The following is a 22,935-nucleotide window of genomic DNA, read 5'->3' as shown; positions in this document are numbered from 1 at the left end:
CAGGAATGTTTCAAAACATAGACAGTAGGAATAGTCAGTCTACATGTACTTAAGTAGGCATTGTGCCTTTTGTATTCAATTCCGATGCAATTCCTGTGTTTCATCGTCAATAAGAAGGTCAGAGGGATACAGTAAACCTGAAGTGAAGCATCGGAATCTATAACTAGTATCACAGGAATGGTTCAAATCATAGTCAGTAAGAAGAGTCAGTCTTCTTGTACTTAAGTCGGCATTGTGCCTTTTCTATTTAATTCCGATGCAATATCTGTGTTTCATCGTCAATAAGAAGGTCAGAGGGATACAGTAAACCTGAAGTGAAGCATCGGAATCTATAACTAGTATCACAGGAATGGTTCAAATCATAGTCAGTAAGAAGAGTCAGTCTTCTTGTACTTAAGTCGGCATTGTGCCTTTTCTATTTAATTCCGATGCAATATCTGTGTTTCATCGTCAATAAGAAGGTCAGAGGGTTACAGTAAACCTGAAGTGAAGCATCGGAATCTATTACTAGTGTCACCGGAATGGTTCCAACCATAGTCAGTAAGAAGAGTCAGTGTTCTTGTACTTAAGTCCCCATTGTGCCTTTTCTATTTAATTCCGATGCAATTTCTGTGTTTCATCGTCAATAAGAAGGTCCAAGGGATACAGAAAACCTGAAGTGAAGCATCGGAATCTATAACTAGTGTCACAGGAATGGTTCAAAACATAGTCAGTAAGAAGAGTCAGTCTTCTTGTACTTAAGTCGGCATTGTGCTTTTTGTATTTAATTCCGATCCAATTTCTGTGTTTCATCGTCAATAAGAAGGTCCAAGGGATAAAGTAAACCAGAAGTGAAGCTTCGGAATCTATAACTAGTGTCACAGGAATGGTTCAAAACAGTCAGTAAGAAGAGTCAGTCTTCTTGTAATTAAGTCGGCATTGTGCCTTTTGTATTTAATTCCGATGTAATTTCTGTGTTTCATCGTCAACAGGAGGGTCCAAGGGATACAGTAAATCTGAAATGAAGCGTCGTAATCTATAACTAGTGTCACAGGATTGGTTCAAACATAGACAGTAAGAAGAATCAGTCTTCCAGTACTTAAGTCGGCAATGTGCCTTTTGAATTTAATTCCGATCCAATTTCTGTGTTTCATCGTCAGTAAGAAGGTCCAAGGAATACAGTAAACCTCAAGTGAAGCATTGGAATCTATAACTAGTGCCACAGGAATGGTTCAAATCATAGACAGTAAGAAGGGTCAGTCTTCTTGTACTTAAGTCGGCATTGCACCCTTTTCAATTTAAATCCGATGCAATTACTGTGTTTCATCGTCAATAAGAAGGTCAGAGGAATACAGTAAACCTGAAGTGAAGCATCGGAGTCTCTAACTAGTGTCACAGGAATGTTTCCAAACATAGTCACTAAGAAGGGTCAGTCTTCTTGTACTTAAGTCGGCATTGTGCCTTTTCAATTTAACTCCGATGCATTTTCTGTGTTTCATCGTCAATAAGAAGGTCCAAGGGATACAGTTAACCTGAAGTGAAGCATCGGAATCTATAACTAGTGTCACAGGAATGGTTCAAAACATAGACAAAAAGAAGGGTCAGTCTTCTTGTACTGTAGTCGGCATTGCACCCTTTTCAATTTAAATCCGATGCAATTACTGTGTTTCATCGTCAATAAGAAGGTCAGAGGTATACAGTAAACTTGAAGTGAAGCATCGGAATCTATAACTAGTGTCACAGGAATGGTTCAAAACAGTCGGTAAGAAGAGTCAGTCTTCTTGAACTTAAGTCGGCATTGTGCCTTTTCTATTTAACTCCGATGCAATTTCTGTGTTTCATCGTCAATAAGAAGGTCCAAGGGATACAGTTAACCTGATGTGAAGCATCGGAATCTATAACTAGTGTCACAGAAATGGTTCCAAACATATTCAGTAAGAAGAGTCAGTCTTCTTGTACTTAAGTCGGCATTGTGCCTTTTCAATTTAACTCCGATGCAATTTCTGTTGTTCATCGTCAATAAGAAGGTCCAAGGGATACAGTAAACCTGAAGTGAATCTTCCGAATCAATAACTAGTGTCACAGGAATGGTTCAAAACATAGTCAGTACGAAGAGTCAGTCTTCATGTACTTAAGTCAGCATTGTGACTTTTGTATTTAATTCCGATGCAATTTCTGTGTTTCATCGTCAGTAAGAATGTCCAAGGGATACAGTAAACCTGAAGTGAAGCATCGGAATCTCTAACTAGTGTCACAGGAATGGTTCAAAACATAGTCAGTAAGAAGAGTCAGTCTTCTTGTACTTAAGTCGGCATTGTGCATTTTGTATTTAATTCCGATCCAATTTCTGTGTTTCATCGTCAATAAGAAGGTCCAAGGGCTACAGTAAACATGAAGTGAAGCATCGGAATCTATAACTAGTGTCACAGGAATGGTTCAAAACATAGAAAGTAAGAAGAGTCAGTCTTCTTGTACTTAAATCGTCATTGTGCCTTTTGTATTTAATTCCGATCCAATTTCTGTGTTTCATCGTCAATAAGAAGTTCAGAGGGCTACCGTAAACCGGAAGTGAAGCATCGGAATCTATAACTAGTGTCACAGGAATGGTTCAAGACATAGACAGTAGGAACAGTCAGTCTCCTTGTACTTAAGTCAGCATTGTGCCTTTTCTAATTAATTCCGATGCACTTTCTGTGTTTCATCGTCAATAAGAAGGTCCAAGGCATACAGTGAACCTGAAATGAAGCATCGGAATCTATAACTAGTGTCACAGGAATGTTTCAAATCATAGACAGTAGGAATAGTCAGTCTACATGTACTTAAGTCGGCATTGTGCCTTTTGTATTCAATTCCGATGCAATTCCTGTGTTTCATCGTCAATAAGAAGGTCAGAGGGATACAGTAAACCTGAAGTGAAGCATCGGAATCTATAACTAGTATCACAGGAATGGTTCAAATCATAGTCAGTAAGAAGAGTCAGTCTTCTTGTACTTAAGTCGGCATTGTTCGTTTTCTATTTAATTCCGATGCAATATCTGTGTTTCATCGTCAATAAGAAGGTCAGAGGGATACAGTAAACCTGAAGTGAAGCATCGGAATCTATAACTAGTATCACAGGAATGGTTCAAATCATAGTCAGTAAGAAGAGTCAGTCTTCTTGTACTTAAGTCGGCATTGTGCCTTTTCTATTTAATTCCGATGCAATACCTGTGTTTCATCGTCAATAAGAAGGTCAGAGGGATACAGTAAACCTGAAGTGAAGCATCGGAATCTATTACTAGTGTCACCGGAATGGTTCCAACCATAGTCAGTAAGAAGAGTCAGTGTTCTTGTACTTAAGTCCCCATTGTGCCTTTTCTATTTAATTCCGATGCAATTTCTGTGTTTCATCGTCAATAAGAAGGTCCAAGGGATACAGAAAACCTGAAGTGAATCATCGGATTCAATAACTAGTGTCACAGGAATGGTTCAAAACATAGTCAGTACGAAGAGTCAGTCTTCTTGTACTTAAGTCGGCATTGTGCCTTTTGTATTTAATTCCGATGCAATTTCTGTGTTTCATCTTCAATAAGAAGGTCCAAGGGATACAGTAAACCTGAAGTGAAGCTTCGGAATCTATAACTAGTGTCACAGGGATATTTCAAAACCGTCAGTAAGGAGAGTCAGTCTTCTTGTACTAAGGCGGCATTGCGCCTTTTGTATTTAATTCCGATCCAATTACTGTGTTTCATCGTCAGTAAGAAGGTCCAAGGGATACAGTAAACCTGAAGTGAAGCATCGGAATCTATAACTACTGTCACAGGAATGGTTCAAATCATAGATTGTAAGAAGAGTCAGTCATCTCTTACTTATGTCGGCATTGTGCCCTTTTCAATTTAAATCAGATGCAATTACTGTGTTTCATCGTCAATAGGAAGGTCAGAGGGGTACTGTAAACCTGAAGTGAAGCATCGGAATCTCTAACTAGTGTCACAGGAATGGTTGAAAACATAGTCAGTAAGAAGAGTCAGTCTTCTTGTACTTACGTCGGCATTGTGCCTTTTGTATTTAATTCCGATGCAATATCTGTGTTTCATCGTCAATAAGAAGGTCCAAGGGATACAATAAACCTGAGGTGAAGCATCGGAATCTGTAACTAGCGTCGCAGGAATGGTTCATAACATAGTCAGTAAGAAGAGTCAGTCTTCTTGTACTTAAGTCGGCATTGTGCCTTTTGTATTTATTTCCGATGCAATTTCTGTGTTTCATCGTCAATAAGAAGTTCAGAGGCATACAGTAAACCTGAAGGGAAGGATCGGAATCTGTAACTAGTGTCACAGGAATGGTTCAAAACATAGTCTGTAAGAAGAGTCAGTCTTCTTGTACTTAAGTGGGCATTGTGCCTTTTCTATTTAATTCCGATGCAATATCTGTGTTTCATCGTCAATAAGAACGTCCAAGGGATAAAGTAAACCTCAAGTGAAGCATCGGAATCTGTAACTAGTGTCACAGGAATGGTTCAAAACATAGACAGTAGGATGAGTCAGTCTTCTTATACTTAAGTCGGTATTGTGCCAATTGTATTTAACTCCGATGCACTATCTGTGTTTCATCGTCAATAAGAAGATCCAAAGTATACAGTAAACCTTAAATGAAGCATCGGAATCTATAACTAGTGTCACAGGAATGGTTCAAAACATAGACAGTAGGAAAATTCAGACTTCTTGTACTTCAGTCGGCATTATGCCCTTTTCAATTTAATTCCGATGTAATTACTGTGTTTCATCGTCAATAAGAAGGTCAGAGGGATACAGTAAACGTGAAGTGAAGCATCGGAATCTATAACTAGTGTCACAGGAGTGTTTCAAAACAGTCAGTAAGAAGAGTCTGTCTTCTTGTATTTAAGTCGGCATTGTGCGTTTTGTATTTAATTCCGATGCAATTTCTGTGTTTCATCGTCAATAAGAAGGTCAGAGGGATACAGTTAACCTGATGGGAAGCATCGGAATCTCTAACTAGTGTCACAGGAATGGTTCAAAACATAGTCAGTATGAAGAGTCAGTCTTCCTGTACTTAAGACGGCATTGTGCCTTTTGTATTTAATTCCGATGCAATTTCTGTGTTTCATCGTCAATAAGAAGGTCCAAGGGATACGGTAAACCTAAAGTGAAGAATCGGAATCTCTAACTAGTGTCACAGGAATGGTTCAAAACATAGTCAGTATGAAGAGTCAGTCTTCCTGTACTTAAGTCGGCATTGTGCCTTTTGTATTTAATTCCGATGCAATTTCTGTGTTTCATCGTCAATAAGAAGGTCCAAGGGATACAGTAAACCTGAAGTGAAGCATCGGTATCTATAACTAGTGTCACAGGAATGGTTCAAAGCATAGTCAGTAAGAAGAGTCAGTCTTCTTGTACTTAAGTCGGCATTATGCCTTTTGTATTTAATTCCGATGTAATTTCTGTGTTTCATCGTCAATAAGAAGGTCAGAGGGATACAGTAATCCTGAAGGGAAGCATCGGAATCTCTAACTAGTGTCACAGGAATGGTTCAAAACATAGTCATTATGAAGAGTCAGTCTTCCTGTACTTAAGTCGGCATTGTGCCTTTTGTATTTAATTCCGATGCAATTTCTATGTTTCATCGTCAATAAGAAGGTCCAAGGGATACTGTAAACCTAAAGTGAAGAATCGGAATCTGTAACAAGCGTCACAGGAATGATTCAAAACATAGACACTAAGAAGAGTCAGTCTGCTTGTACTTAAGACGGCATTGTGCCTTTTCTATTTAATTCCGATGCAATTTCTGTGTTTCATCGTCAATATGAAGGTCAGATCGATACAGCGAACCTGAGGCGAAGCATCAGAATCTATAACTGGTGTCACAGGAATGGTTCAAAACATAGACAGTAGGAAGAGTCAGTCTTCCTGTACTTAAGTCGGCATTGTGCCTTTTCTATGTAATTCCGATGCAATTTCTGTGTTTCATCGTCAAGAAGAAGGTCCTAGGGATACAGTAACTCTGAAGTGAAGCATTGGAATCTATAAGTAGTGTCACAGGAATGGTTCAAAACATAGTCAGTAATAAGAGTCAGTCTTCTTGTACTTAAGTCGGCATTGTGCCTTTTGTATTTAATTCCGATGCCATATCTGTGTTTCATCGTCAATAAGAAGGTCCAAGGGATACGGTAATCCTGAAGTGAAGCATCGGAATCTATAACTAGTGTCACAGGAATGGTTCAAAATATAGACAGTAAGAAGAGTCAGACTTCTTGTACTTCAGTCTGCATTATGCCCTTTGCAATTTAATTCCGATGCAATTATTGTGTTTCATCGTCAATAAGTAGGACAGAGGGATACAGTAAACCTGAAGTGATGCATCGGAATCTCTAACTAGTGTCACAGGAACGGTTCAAAGCATAGTCAGTCAGAAGAGTCAGTCATCTTGTACTTAGGTCGGCAATGTGCCTTTTCTTTTTAAGTCCGATGCAATTTCTGTGTTTCATAGTCAATACGAAGGTCCAAGGGAAACAGTAAATCTGAAGTGAAGCATCGGAATCTATAACTAGTGTCACAGGAATGGTTCAAAAAATAGACAGTAATAAGAGTCAGTCTTCTAGTACTTAAGTCGGCATTGTGCCTTTTCTATTTAATTCCAATGCCATTTCTGTGTTTCATCGTCAAAAAGAAGGTCAGAGGGATACAGTAAACCTGAAGTGAAGCATCGGAATCTATAACTAGTGTCACAGGAATGGTTCAAAACATAGACAATAGGAAGAGTCAGTCTTATTGTACTTAAGTCGGTATTGTTCCTACTGTATTTAACTCCGATGCACTATTTGTGTTTCATCGTCAATAAGAAGATCCAAGGGATACAGTAAACCTGAAATGAAGCACCGGAATCTATAACTAGTGTCACAGGGATGGTTCAAAACATAGAGAGTAAGAGATTCAGTCTACATGTACTTAAGTCGGCATCGTGCCTTTTGAATATATTTCCGATGCAATTTCTGTGTTTCATCGTCAATAAGAAGGTCAGAGGGATACAGTAAACCTGAAGTGAAGCATCGGAATCTATAACTAGTGTCACAGGAATGGTTCAAAGCATAGTCAGTAAGAAGAGTCAGTCTTCTTGTACTTAAGTCGGCATTATGACTTTTGTATTTAATTCCGTTGCAATTTCTGTGTTTAATCGTCAATAAGAAGGTCAGAGGAATACAGTAAACCTGAAGGGAAGCATCGGAATCTCTTACTAGTGGCAGAGGGATGGTTCAAAACATAGTCAGTATGAAGAGTCAGTCTTCCTGTACTTAAGTCGGCATTGTGCCTTTTGTATTTAATTCCGAAGCAATTTCTGTGTTTCATCGTCAATAAGAAGGTCCAAGGGATACAGTAAACCTGAAGTGCATCATCGGAATCTGTAACTAGTGTCACAGGAATGGTTCAAAACATAGACAGTAGGAAGATTCAGTCTACCTGTACTTAAGTCGGCATCGTGCCTTTTGTATTTATTTCCGATGCAATTTCTGTGTTTCATCGTCAATAAGAAGTTCAGAGGGATACAGTAAACCTGAAGTGAAGCATCGGAATGTATAACTAGTGTCTTAGGAATGGTTCAAAACATAGACATTAGGAAGAGTCAGTCTACTTGTACTTAAGTCGGTATTGTGCCTATTGTATTTAACTCCGATGCTCTATCTGTGATTCATCGTCAATAAGAAGATCCAAGGGATACAGTAAACCTGAAATGAAGCATCGGAATCTATAACTAGTGTCACAGGAAGCTTCCAAACATAGACAGTAGGAAGAGTCAGTCTACGTGTACTTAAGTCGGCATTGTGCCTTTTGTATTTAATTCCGATGCGATTTCTGTGTTTCATCGCCAATAAGAAGGTCCAAGGGATACAGTAAACCTGAAGTGATGCATCGGAATATATTACTAGTGTCACACGAATGGTTCAAAACATAGTCAGTAAGAAGAGTCTGTCTTCTTGCACTTAAGTCGGCTTTGTGCGTTTTGTAATTAATTCCGATGCAATATCTGTGTTTCATCGTCAATAAGAAGGTCCAAGGGATACAGTTAACGTGAAGTGAAGCATCGGAATCTATATCTAGTGTCACAGGAATTGTTCAAAACACAGACAGTAAGGAGAGTCAGTCTTCTTGTACTTAAGTCGGTATTGTGCCATTTGTATTTAATTCCGATTCAATTTCTGTGTTTCATCGTCAATAAGAAGGTCAGAGGTATACAGTAAACTTGAAGTGAAGCATCGGAATCTATAACTAGTGTCACAGGAATGGTTCAAAACAGTCGGTAAGAAGAGTCAGTCTTCTTGTACTTAAGTCGGCGTTGTGCCTTTTGTATTTAATTACGATGCAATTTCTGTGTTTCATCGTTAATAAGAGAGTCAGAGGGATACAGTAAACCTGAAGTGTAGCATCGGAATCTATAACTAGTGTCACAGGATTAGTTCAAAACATAGCCAGTAGGAAGAGTCAGTCTTCTTGTACTTAAGTCGGCATTGTGCCTTTTGTATTTAATTCCGATGCAATATCTGTGTTTCATCGTCAATAAGAAGGTCAGAGGGATACAGTAAACCTGAAGTGAAGCATCGGAATCTATAACTAGTGTCACAGGAATGGTTCAAAGCATAGTCAGTAAGAAGAGTCAGTCTTCTTGTACTTAAGTCGGCATTATGACTTTTGTATTTAATTCCGTTGCAATTTCTGTGTTTAATCGTCAATAAGAAGGTCAGAGGAATACAGTAAACCTGAAGGGAAGCATCGGAATCTCTTACTAGTGGCAGAGGGATGGTTCAAAACATAGTCAGTATGAAGAGTCAGTCTTCCTGTACTTAAGTCGGCATTGTGCCTTTTGTATTTAATTCCGAAGCAATTTCTGTGTTTCATCGTCAATAAGAAGGTCCAAGGGATACAGTAAACCTGAAGTGCATCATCGGAATCTGTAACTAGTGTCACAGGAATGGTTCAAAACATAGACAGTAGGAAGATTCAGTCTACCTGTACTTAAGTCGGCATCGTGCCTTTTGTATTTATTTCCGATGCAATTTCTGTGTTTCATCGTCAATAAGAAGTTCAGAGGGATACAGTAAACCTGAAGTGAAGCATCGGAATGTATAACTAGTGTCTTAGGAATGGTTCAAAACATAGACATTAGGAAGAGTCAGTCTACTTGTACTTAAGTCGGTATTGTGCCTATTGTATTTAACTCCGATGCTCTATCTGTGATTCATCGTCAATAAGAAGATCCAAGGGATACAGTAAACCTGAAATGAAGCATCGGAATCTATAACTAGTGTCACAGGAAGCTTCCAAACATAGACAGTAGGAAGAGTCAGTCTACGTGTACTTAAGTCGGCATTGTGCCTTTTGTATTTAATTCCGATGCGATTTCTGTGTTTCATCGCCAATAAGAAGGTCCAAGGGATACAGTAAACCTGAAGTGATGCATCGGAATATATTACTAGTGTCACACGAATGGTTCAAAACATAGTCAGTAAGAAGAGTCTGTCTTCTTGCACTTAAGTCGGCTTTGTGCGTTTTGTAATTAATTCCGATGCAATATCTGTGTTTCATCGTCAATAAGAAGGTCCAAGGGATACAGTTAACGTGAAGTGAAGCATCGGAATCTATATCTAGTGTCACAGGAATTGTTCAAAACACAGACAGTAAGGAGAGTCAGTCTTCTTGTACTTAAGTCGGTATTGTGCCATTTGTATTTAATTCCGATTCAATTTCTGTGTTTCATCGTCAATAAGAAGGTCAGAGGTATACAGTAAACTTGAAGTGAAGCATCGGAATCTATAACTAGTGTCACAGGAATGGTTCAAAACAGTCGGTAAGAAGAGTCAGTCTTCTTGTACTTAAGTCGGCGTTGTGCCTTTTGTATTTAATTACGATGCAATTTCTGTGTTTCATCGTTAATAAGAGAGTCAGAGGGATACAGTAAACCTGAAGTGTAGCATCGGAATCTATAACTAGTGTCACAGGATTAGTTCAAAACATAGCCAGTAGGAAGAGTCAGTCTTCTTGTACTTAAGTCGGCATTGTGCCTTTTGTATTTAATTCCGATGCAATATCTGTGTTTCATCGTCAAGAAGAAGGCCCAAGGGATACAGTAACCCTGAAGTGATGCATCGGAACCTATAGCTAGTGTCACAGGAGTGGTTCAAAGCATAGACAGTAAGAAAAGTCAGTCTTCTTGTACCTAAGTCGGCATTGTGCCTTTTGTATTTAATTCCGATGCAATTTCTGTGTTTCATCGTCAATAAGAAGGTCAGTGGGATACAGTAAACCTGAAGTGAAACATCGGAATCATTAACTAGTGTCACAGGAGTGGTTCAAAACATAGTCAGTAGGAAGAGTCAGTCTTCTTGTACTTAAGTCAGCATTGTGCATTTTCTATTTAATTCCGATGCACTTTCTGTGTTTCATCGTCAATAAGAATGTCCAAGGGATACAGTAAACCTGAAATGAAGCATCGGAATCAATAACTAGTGTCACAAGAATGTTTCAAAACATAGACAGTAGGAAAAGTCAGTCTACTTTTACTTAAGTCGGCATTGTGCCTTTTGTATTTACTTCCGATGCGATTTCTGTGTTTCACCGTCAATAAGAAGGTGCAAGGGATACAGTAAACCTGAAGTGAAGCATCGGAATCTATAACTAGTGTCACAGGAATGGTTCAAAACATAGTCAGCAAACAGAGTCAGTCTTCTTGTACGTAAGTCGGCATTGTGCCTTTTCTATTTAATTCCAATGCCATTTCTGTGTTTAATCGTCATTAAGAAGGTCCAAGGGAAACAGTTAACCTGAAGTGAAGCATCGGAATCTATAACTAGTGTCACAGGATTGGTTCCATACATAGTCAGTAAGAAGAGTCAGTCTTCTTGTACTTATGTCGGCATTGTGCCTTTTCTATTTAATTCCGATGCAATTTCTGTGTTTCATCGTCAATAAGATGGTCCAAGGGATACAGTAAACCTGAAGTGAAGCATCGGAATCTATAACTAGTGTCACAGGAATGGTTCAAATTATAGACAGTAAGAAGAGTCGGACTTCTTGTACTTAAGTCGGCATTATGAATTTTCAATTTAATTCCGATGCAATTACTGTGTTTCATCCACAATTAGAAGTTCAGAGGGATACAGTAAACCTGAAGTGTAGCATCGGAATCTATAACTAGTGTCACAGGAATGGTTCAAAACGTAGACAGTGGGAAGAGTCAGTCTTCTTGTACTTGAGTCGCCATTGTGCCTTTTCTATTTAATTCCGATGCAATTTCTGTGTTTCATCGTCAATATGAACGGCCAAGGGATACAGTATACCTGAAATGAAGCATCGGAATATATAACTAGTGTCACTGGAATGGTTCAAAACATAGACAGTAGGAAGAGTCAGTCTTCTTGTACTTAAGTCCACTTTGTGCCTTTTTCATTTTATTCCGATGCAATTTCTGTGTTTCATCGTCAATAAGAAGGTCCAAGGGATACAGTAAACCTGAAGTGAAGCATCGGAATCTATATCTAGTGTCACAGGAATGGTTCAAAATATAGACAGTAAGGAGAATCAGTCTGCTTGTACTTAAGTCGGCATTGTGCCATTTGTATTTAATTCCGATGCAATTTCTGTGTTTCAACGTCAATAAGAAGGTCAGTGGGATTCAGTAAACCTGAAGAGAAGCATCGGAATCTATAACTAGTGTCACAGGAATGGTTCAAGACAGTCAGTAAGAAGAGTCAGTCTTCTTGTACTTAAGTCGGCAATGTGACTTTTGTATTTAATTCCGATGCAATTTCTGTGTTTCATCGTCAATAAGAAGGTCAGAGGGATACAGTAAACCTGAAGTGAAGCATCGGAATCTATAACTGGTGTCACAGGAATGGTTTAAAACATAGAGAGCAAGAAGAGTCAGTCTTCTTGTACTTAAGTCGGCATTATGCCCTATTCAATTTAATTCCGATGCAATTACTGTGTTTCATCGTCAATAAGAAGGTCAGAGGGATACAGTAAACCTGAAGTGAAGCATCGGTATCTCAAACTAGTGCCACATTAATGTTTCAATACATAGTCAGTAAGAAGAGTCAGTCTTCTTGTACTTAAGTCGGCATTGTGGCTTTTGTATTTAATTCCGATGCAATATCTGTGTTTCATCGTCAATAAGAAGGTCCAAGGGATACAGTACACCTGAAGTGAAGCATCGAAATCTGTAACTAGCGTCACAGGAATGGTTCAAAACATAGTCAGTAAGAAGAGTAAGTCTTATAGTACTAAAGTCGGCATTGTGCCTTTTCTATTTAATTCCGATCCAATTTCTGTGTTTCATAGTCAATAAGAACGTCCAAGGGATACAGTAAACATGAGGTGAAGCATCGGAATCTATAACTAGTGTCACAGGAATGGTTTAAAACATAGACAGTAGGAAGAGTAAGTCTTTTTGTACTTATGTCGGCATTGTGCCTTTTCCATTTAATTCCGATGCAATTTCTGTGTTTCATCGTCAATAAGAAGGTCTGATGGATACAGTGAACCTGAAGTGAAGCATCGGAATCTGTAACTAGCGTCACAGGAATGGTTCAAAACATAGACAGTAAGAAGAGTCAGTCTTCGTGTACTTAAGTCGGAATTGTGCCTTTTCAATTTGATTCCGTTGCAATTTCTGTGTTTCATCGTCAATAAGAAGGTCCAAGGGATACAGTAAACCTGAAGTGAAGCATCGGAATCTATAACTAGTGTCACAGGAATGGTTCAAAACATAGTCAGTAAGAAGAGTCAGTCCTCTTGTACGTAAGACGGCATTGTGCCTTTTCTATTTAATTCCGATGCAATATCTGTGTTTCATCGTCAATAAGAACGTCCAAGGGATACAGTAAACCTGAAGTGAATCATCGGAATCTATAACTAGTGTCACAGGAATGGTTCAAAACATAGTCAGTACGAAGAGTCAGTTTTCATGTACTTAAGTCGGCATTGTGCATTTTGTATTTAATTCCGATGCAATTTCTAAGTTTCATCGTCAATAAGAAGGTCAGAGGGATACAGTAAACCTTAAGTGAAGAATCGGAATCTATAACTAGTGTCACAGGAATGGTTCAAAGCATAGACAGTAAGAAGCGTCAGTCTTCTTGTACTTAAGTCGGAATTGTGCCTTTTGTATTTAATTCCGATGCAATTTCTGTGTTTCATCGTAAATAAGAAGGTCCAAGGGATACAGTAAACCTGAAGTGAAGCATCAGAATCAATAACTAGTGTCACTGGAATGGTTCAAAACATAGACAGTAGGAAGAGTCAGTCTTCTTGTACCTAAGTCGGTATTGTGCCTATTGTATTTAACTCCTATGCACTATCTGTGTTTCATCGTCAAGAAGTAGATCCTAGGGATACAGTAATCCTGAAATGAAGCATCGGAATCTATAACTAGTTTCACAGGAATGGTTCAAAACATAGACAGTAGGAAGATTCAGTCTACATGTACTTAAGTCGGCATCGTGCCTTTTGTATTTATTTCCGATGCAATTTCTGTGTTTCATCGTCAATAAGATGGTCAGAGGGATACAGTAAACCTGAAGTGAAGCATCGGAATCTCTAACTAGTGTCACACGAATGGTTCAAAACGTAGTCAGTAAGATGAGTCAGTCCTCTTGTACTTAAGTCGGCATTGTGCCTTTTGTATTTAATTCCGATGCAATTTCTGTGTTTCATCGTCAATAAGAAGGTCCAAGGGATACAGTAAACTTGAAGTGAAGCATCGGAATCTGAAACTAGCGTCACAGGAATGGTTCAAAGCATAGACACTAAGAAGAGTCAGTCTGCTTGTACCTAAGTAGGCATTGTGCCTTTTCTATTTAATTCCGATGCAATTTCTGTGTTTCATCGTCAATAAGAAGGTCAGAGGGATACAGTGAACCTGAGGTGAAGCATCGGAAACTATAACTAGTGTCACAGGAATGGTTCAAAGGATAGACAGTAGGAAGACTCAGTCTTCTTGTACTTAAGTCGGCATTGTGCCTTGTCTATTTAATTCCGATGCTATTTCTGTATTTCGTCGCCAATAAGAAGGTCCAAAGGATACAGTAAACCTGAAGTGAAGCATCGGAATCTATAACTAATGTTACAGGAATCGTTGAAAGCATAGACAGTAGGAAGAGTCAGTCTTCTTGAACTTAAGTCGGCATGGTGCCTTTTATTTAATTTTGATGCAATTTCTGTGTTTCATCGTCATAAAGAAGGTCGGAGTGCTACGGTAAACCTGAAGTGAGGCATCGGAATCTATAACTAGTGTCACAGGAATGGTACAAACATAGACAGTAGGAAGATTCAGTTCTCTTGTACTTAAGTCGGCATTGTGCCTTTTGTATTTAATTCCGATGCAATATCTGTGTTTCATCGTCAATAAGAAGGTCCAAGGGATACAGTAAACCTGAAGTGAAGCATCGGAATCTGTAACTAGCGTCACAGGAGTGGTTCAAAACATAGACATTAAGAAGAGTCAGGCTTCTTGTACTTAAGTCGGCATTGTGCCTTTTCCATTTAATTCCGATGCAATATCTGTGTTTCATCGCCAATAAGAAGGACAGAGGGATACAGTAAACCTGAAGTGAAGCATCGGAATTTGTAACTTGCATCACAGGAATGGTTCAAAACATAGACAGTAAGAAGAGTCAGTCTTCTTGTACATAAGTCGGCATTGTGCCTTTTCCATTAAATTCCGATGCAATTTCTGTGTTTCATCGTCAATAAGAAGGTCCAAGGTATACAGTAAACCTGAAGTGAAGCATCGGAATGTATATCTAGTGTCACAGGAATGGTTCAAAATATAGACAGTAAGGTGAGTCAGTCTTCTTGTACTTAAGTCGGCATTGTGCCATTTATATTTATTTCCGATGCAATTTCTGTGTTTCAACGTCAATAAGAAGGTCAGAGGGATAAAGTAAACCTGAAGTGAAGCATCGGTATCTCAAACTAGTGCCACAAGAATGTTTCAATACATAGTCAGTAAGAAGAGTCAGTCTTCTTGTACTTAAGTCGGCATTGTGGCTTTTGTATTTAATTCCGATGCAATATCTGTGTTTCATCGTCAATAAGAAGGTCCAAGGGATACAGTAAACCTGAAGTGAAGCATTGGAATCTGTAACTATCGTCACAGGAATGGTTCAAAACATAGTCAGTAAGAAGAGTCAGTCTTTTTGTACTTAAGTCGGCATTGTGCCTTTTCTATTTAATTCCGATGCAATTTCTGTGTTTCATCGTCAATAAGAAGGTCAGAGGGATACAGTAAACCAGAAGTGAAGCATCGGAAACTGTAACTAGCGTCACAGGAATGGTTCAAAACATAGACAGTAAGAAGTGTCAGTCTTCTTGTACTAAAGTCGGAATTGTGCCTTTTCAATTTAATTCCGATGCAATTTCTGTGTTTCATCGTCAATAAGAAGGTCAGAGGGATACAGTAAACCTGAAGTGAAGCATCGGAATCTATAACTGGTGTCACAGGAATGGTTTAAAACATAGAGAGCAAGAAGAGTCAGTCTTCTTGTACTTAAGTCGGCAATATGCCCTATTCAATTTAATTCCGATGCAATTACTGTGTTTCATCGTCAATAAGAAGGTCAGAGGGATACAGTAAACCTGAAGTGAAGCATCGGTATCTCAAAATAGTGCCACAGGAATGTTTCAATACATAGTCAGTAAGAAGAGTCAGTCTTCTTGTACTTAAGTCGGCATTGTGGCTTTTGTATTTAATTCCGATGCAATATCTGTGTTTCATCGTCAATAAGAAGGTCCAAGGGATACAGTACACCTGAAGTGAAGCATCGAAATCTGTAACTAGCGTCACAGGAATGGTTCAAAACATAGTCAGTAAGAAGAGTAAGTCTTATAGTACTAAAGTCGGCATTGTGCCTTTTCTATTTAATTCCGATGCAATTTCTGTGTTTCATAGTCAATAAGAACGTCCAAGGGATACAGTAAACATGAGGTGAAGCATCGGAATCTGTAACTAGTGTCACAGGAATGGTTCAAAACATAGACAGTAGGAAGAGTAAGTCTTTTTGTACTTATGTCGGCATTGTGCCTTTTCCATTTAATTCCGATGCAATTTCTGTGTTTCATCGTCAATAAGAAGGTCTGATGGATACAGTGAACCTGAAGTGAAGCATCGGAATCTGTAACTAGCGTCACAGGAATGGTTCAAAACATAGACAGTAAGAAGAGTCAGTCTTCGTGTACTTAAGTCGGAATTGTGCCTTTTCAATTTGATTCCGTTGCAATTTCTGTGTTTCATAGTCAATAAGAAGGTCCAAGGGATACAGTAAACCTGAAGTGAAGCATCGGAATCTATAACTAGTGTCACAGGAATGGTTCAAAACATAGTCAGTAAGAAGAGTCAGTCCTCTTGTACTTAAGACGGCATTGTGCCTTTTCTATTTAATTCCGATGCAATATCTGTGTTTCATCGTCAATAAGAACGTCCAAGGGATACAGTAAACCTGAAGTGAATCATCGGAATCTATAACTAGTGTCACAGGAATGGTTCAAAACATAGTCAGTACGAAGAGTCAGTTTTCATGTACTTAAGTCGGCATTGTGCATTTTGTATTTAATTCCGATGCAATTTCTAAGTTTCATCGTCAATAAGAAGGTCAGAGGGATACAGTAAACCTTAAGTGAAGAATCGGAATCTATAACTAGTGTCACAGAAATGGTTCAAAGCATAGACAGTAAGAAGCGTCAGTCTTCTTGTACTTAAGTCGGAATTGTGCCTTTTGTATTTAATTCCGATGCAATTTCTGTGTTTCATCGTAAATAAGAAGGTCCAAGGGATACAGTAAACCTGAAGTGAAGCATCAGAATCAATAACTAGTGTCACTGGAATGGTTCAAAACATAGACAGTAGGAAGAGTCAGTCTTCTTGTACCTAAGTCGGTATTGTGCCTATTGTATTTAACTCCAATGCACTATCTGTGTTTCATCGTCAAGAAGTAGATCCTAGGGATACAGTAATCCTGAAATGAAGCATCGGAATCTATAACTAGTTTCACAGGAATGGTTCAAAACATAGACAGTAGGAAGATTCAGTCTACATGTACTTAAGTCTTCATCGTGCCTTTTGTATTTATTTCCGATGCAATTTCTGTGTTTCATCGTCAATAAGATGGTCAGAGGGATACAGTAAACCTGAAGTGAAGCATCGGAATCTCTAACTAGTGTCACACGAATGGTTCAAAACGTAGTCAGTAAGATGAGTCAGTCCTCTTGTACTTAAGTCGGCATTGTGCCTTTTGTATTTAATTCCGATGCAATTTCTGTGTTTCATCGTCAATAAGAAGGTCCAAGGGATACAGTAAACTTGAAGTGAAGCATCGGAATCTGAAACTAGCGTCACAGGAATGGTTCAAAGCATAGACACTAAGAAGAGTCAGTCTGCTTGTACCTAAGTAGGCATTGTGCCTTTTCTATTTAATTCCGATGCAATTTCTGTGTTTCATCGTCAATAAGAAGGTCAGAGGGATACAGTGAACCTGAGGTGAAGCATCGGAAACTATAACTGGTGTCACAGGAATGGTTCAAAGGATAGACAGTAGGAAGACTCAGTCTTCTTGTACTTAAGTCGGCATTGTGCCTTGTCTATTTAATTCCGATGCTATTTCTGTATTTCGTCGCCAATAAGAAGGTCCAAAGGATACAGTAAACCTGAAGTGAAGCATCGGAATCTATAACTAATGTTACAGGAATCGTTGAAAGCATAGACAGTAGGAAGAGTCAGTCTTCTTGAACTTAAGTCGGCATGGTGCCTTTTATTTAATTTTGATGCAATTTCTGTGTTTCATCGTCATAAAGAAGGTCGGAGTGCTACGGTAAACCTGAAGTGAGGCATCGGAATCTATAACTAGTGTCACAGGAATGGTACAAACATAGACAGTAGGAAGATTCAGTTCTCTTGTACTTAAGTCGGCATTGTGCCTTTTGTATTTAATTCCGATCCAATATCTGTGTTTCATCGTCAATAAGAAGGTCCAAGGGATACAGTAAACCTGAAGTGAAGCATCGGAATCTGTAACTAGCGTCACAGGAGTGGTTCAAAACATAGACATTAAGAAGAGTCAGGCTTCTTGTACTTAAGTCGGCATTGTGCCTTTTCCATTTAATTCCGATGCAATATCTGTGTTTCATCGCCAATAAGGACAGAGGGATACAGTAAACCTGAAGTGAAGCATCGGAATTTGTAACTTGCATCACAGGAATGGTTCAAAACATAGACAGTAAGAAGAGTCAGTCTTCTTGTACTTAAGTCGGCATTGTGCCTTTTCCATTAAATTCCGATGCAATTTCTGTGTTTCATCGTCAATAAGAAGGTCCAAGGTATACAGTAAACCTGAAGTGAAGCATCGGAATGTATATCTAGTGTCACAGGAATGGTTCAAAATATAGACAGTAAGGTGAGTCAGTCTTCTTGTACTTAAGTCGGCATTGTGCCATTTATATTTATTTCCGATGCAATTTCTGTGTTTCACCGTCAATAAGAAGGTCAGAGGGATAAAGTAAACCTGAAGTGAAGCATCGGTATCTCAAACTAGTGCCACAAGAATGTTTCAATACATAGTCAGTAAGAAGAGTCAGTCTTCTTGTACTTAAGTCGGCATTGTGGCTTTTGTATTTAATTCCGATGCAATATCTGTGTTTCATCGTCAATAAGAAGGTCCAAGGGATACAGTAAACCTGAAGTGAAGCATTGGAATCTGTAACTATCGTCACAGGAATGGTTCAAAACATAGTCAGTAAGAAGAGTCAGTCTTTTTGTACTTAAGTCGGCATTGTGCCTTTTCTATTTAATTCCGATGCAATTTCTGTGTTTCATCGTCAATAAGAAGGTCAGAGGGATACAGTAAACCAGAAGTGAAGCATCGGAAACTGTAACTAGCGTCACAGGAATGGTTCAAAACATAGTCAGTAAGAAGAGTAAGTCTTATAGTACTAAAGTCGGCATTGTGCCTTTTCTATTTAATTCCGATGCAATTTCTGTGTTTCATAGTCAATAAGAACGTCCAAGGGATACAGTAAACATGAGGTGAAGCATCGGAATCTATAACTAGTGTCACAGGAATGGTTCAAAACATAGACAGTAGGAAGAGTAAGTCTTTTTGTACTTATGTCGGCATTGTGCCTTTTCCATTTAATTCCGATGCAATTTCTGTGTTTCATCGTCAATAAGAAGGTCTGATGGATACAGTGAACCTGAAGTGAAGCATCGGAATCTGTAACTAGCGTCACAGGAATGGTTCAGAACATAGCCAGTAAGAAGAGTCAGTCTTCGTGTACTTAAGTCGGAATTGTGTCTTTTCAATTTGATTCCGATGCAATTTATGTGTTTCATCGTCAATAAGAAGTTCCAAGGGATACAGTAAATCTGAAGTGAAGCATCGGAATCTATAACTAGTGTCACAGGAATGGTTCAAAACATAGTCAGTAAGAAGAGTCAGTCTTCTTGTACATAAGACGGCATTGTGCCTTTTCTATTTAATTCCGATGCAATATCTGTGTTTCATCGTCAATAAGAACGTCCAAGGGATACAGTAAACCTGAAGTAAATCATCGGAATCTATAACTAGTGTCACAGGAATGGTTCAAAACATAGTCAGTACGAAGAGTCAGTTTTCATGTACTTAAGTCGGCATTGTGCATTTTGTATTTAATTCCGATGCAATTTCTAAGTTTCATCGTCAATAAGAAGGTCAGAGGGATACAGTAAACCTTAAGTGAAGAATCGGAATCTATAACTAGTGTCACAGGAATGGTTCAAAGCATAGACAGTAATAAGCGTCAGTCTTCTTGTACTTAAGTCGGAATTGTGCCTTTTGTATTTAATTCCGATGCAATTTCTGTGTTTCATCGTAAATAAGAAGGTCCAAGGGATACAGTAAACCTGAAGTGAAGCATCAGAATCAATAACTAGTGTCACAGGAATGGTTCAAAACATAGACAGTAGGAAGAGTAAGTCTTCTTGTACCTAAGTCGGTATTGTGCCTATTGTATTTAACTCCTATGCACTATCTGTGTTTCATCGTCAAGAAGTAGATCCTAGGGATACAGTAATCCTGAAATGAAGCATCGGAATCTATAACTAGAGTCACAGGAATGGTTCAAAACATAGACAGTAGGAAGATTCAGTCTACATGAACTTAAGTCGGCATCGTGCCTTTTGTATTTATTTCCGATGCAATTTCTGTGTTTCATCGTCAATACGATGGACAGAGGGATACAGTAAACCTGAAGTGAAGCATCGGAATCTCTAACTAGTGTCACAGGAATGGTTCAAAACGTAGTCAGTAAGATGAGTCAGTCCTCTTGTACTTAAGTCGGCATTGTGCCTTTTGTATTTAATTCCGATGCAATTTCTGTGTTTCATCGTCAATAAGAAGGTCCAAGGGATACAGTAAACTTGAAGTGAAGCATCGGAATCTGAAACTAGCGTCACAGGAATGGTTAAAAGCATAGACACTAAGAAGAGTCAGTCTGCTTGTACCTAAGAAGGCATTGTGCCTTTTCTATTTAATTCCGATGCAATTTCTGTGTTTCATCGTCAATAAGAAGGTCAGAGGGATACAGTGAACCTGAGGTGAAGCATCGGAAACTATAACTAGTGTCACAGGAATGGTTCAAAGGATAGACAGTAGGAAGAGTCAGTCTTCTTGTACTTAAGTCGGCATTGTGCCTTGTCTATTTAATTCCGATGCTATTTCTGTATTTCGTCGCCAATAAGAAGGTCCAAAGGATACAGTAAACCTGAAGTGAAGCATCGGAATCTATAACTAATGTTACAGGAATCGTTGAAAGCATAGACAGTAGGGAGAGTCAGTCTTCTTGAACTTAAGTCGGCATGGTGCCTTTTATTTAATTTTGATGCAATTTCTGTGTTTCATCGTCATAAAGAAGGTCGGAGTGCTACAGTAAACCTGAAGTGAGGCATCGGAATCTATAACTAGTGTCACAGGAATGGTACAAACATAGACAGTAGGAAGATTCAGTTCTCTTGTACTTAAGTCAGCATTGTGCCTTTTGTATTTAATTCCGATGCAATATCTGTGTTTCATCGTCAATAAGAAGGTCCAAGGGATACAGTAAACCTGAAGTGAAGCATCGGAATCTGTAACTAGCGTCACAGGAGTGGTTCAAACATAGACATTAAGAAGAGTCAGGCTTCTTGTACTTAAGTCGGCATTGTGCCTTTTCCATTTAATTCCGATGCAATATCTGTGTTTCATCGCCAATAAGAAGGACAGAGGGATACAGTAAATCTGAAGTGAAGCATCGGAATCTGTAACTTGCATCACAGGAATGGTTCAAAACATAGACAGTAAGAAGAGTCAGTCTTCTTGTACTTAAGTCGGCATTGTGCCTTTTCCATTAAATTCCGATGCAATTTCTGTGTTTCATCGTCAATAAGAAGGTCCAAGGTATACAGTAAACCTGAAGTGAAGCATCGGAATCTATATCTAGTGTCACAGGAATGGTTCAAAATATAGACAGTAAGGAGAGTCAGTCTTCTTGTACTTAAGTCGGCATTGTGCCATTTGTATTTATTTCCGATGCAATTTCTGTGTTTCAACGTCTATAAGAAAATCAGAGGGATACAGTAAACCTGAAGTGAAGCATCGGTATCTCAAACTAGTGCCACAAGAATGTTTCAATACATAGTCAGTAAGAAGAGTCAGTCTTCTTGTACTTAAGTCGGCATTGTGGCTTTTGTATTTAATTCCGATGCAATATCTGTGTTTCATCGTCAATAAAAAGGTCCAAGGGATACAGTAAACCTGAAGTGAAGCATTGGAATCTGTAACTATCGTCACAGGAATGGTACAAAACATAGTCAGTAAGAAGAGTCAGTCTTTTTGTACTTAAGTCGGCATTGTGCCTTTTCTATTTAATTCCGATGCAATTTCTGTGTTTCATCGTCAATAAGAAGGTCAGAGGGATACAGTAAACCAGAAGTGAAGCATCGGAAACTGTAACTAGCGTCACAGGAATGGTTCAAAACATAGACAGTAAGAAGTGTCAGTCTTCTTGTACTAAAGTCGGAATTGTGCCTTTTCAATTTAATTCCGATGCAATTTCTGTGTTTCATCGTCAATAAGAAGGTCAGAGGGATACAGTAAACCTGAAGTGAAGCATCGGAATCTATAACTGGTGTCACAGGAATGGTTTAAAACATAGAGAGCAAGAAGAGTCAGTCTTCTTGTACTTAAGTCGGCATTATGCCCTATTCAATTTAATTCCGATGCAATTACTGTGTTTCATCGTCAATAAGAAGGTCAGAGGGATACAGTAAACCTGAAGTGAAGCATCGGTATCTCAAACTAGTGCCACAGGAATGTTTCAATACATAGTCAGTAAGAAGAGTCAGTCTTCTTGTACTTAAGTCGGCATTGTGGCTTTTGTATTTAATTCCGATGCAATATCTGTGTTTCATCGTCAATAAGAAGGTCCAAGGGATACAGTACACCTGAAGTGAAGCATCGAAATCTGTAACTAGCGTCACAGGAATGGTTCAAAACATAGTCAGTAAGAAGAGTAAGTCTTATAGTACTAAAGTCGGCATTGTGCCTTTTCTATTTAATTCCGATGCATTTTCTGTGTTTTATAGTCAATAAGAACGTCCAAGGGATACAGTAAACATGAGGTGAAGCATCGGAATCTATAACTAGTGTCACAGGAATGGTTCAAAACATAGACAGTAGGAAGAGTAAGTCTTTTTGTACTTATGTCGGCATTGTGCCTTTTCCATTTAATTCCGATGCAATTTCTGTGTTTCATCGTCAATAAGAAGGTCTGATGGATACAGTGAACCTGAAGTGAAGCATCGGAATCTGTAACTAGCGTCACAGGAATGGTTCAGAACATAGACAGTAAGAAGAGTCAGTCTTCGTGTACTTAAGTCGGAATTGTGTCTTTTCAATTTGATTCC

This window comes from Schistocerca americana, chromosome X, assembly GCF_021461395.2.
Source record: "Schistocerca americana isolate TAMUIC-IGC-003095 chromosome X, iqSchAmer2.1, whole genome shotgun sequence".
NCBI classification, from domain to species: Eukaryota; Metazoa; Arthropoda; class Insecta; order Orthoptera; family Acrididae; genus Schistocerca; species Schistocerca americana.
The sequence above is the reverse complement of the archived record's forward strand: the minus strand, read 5'-3'. Positions refer to the sequence as shown.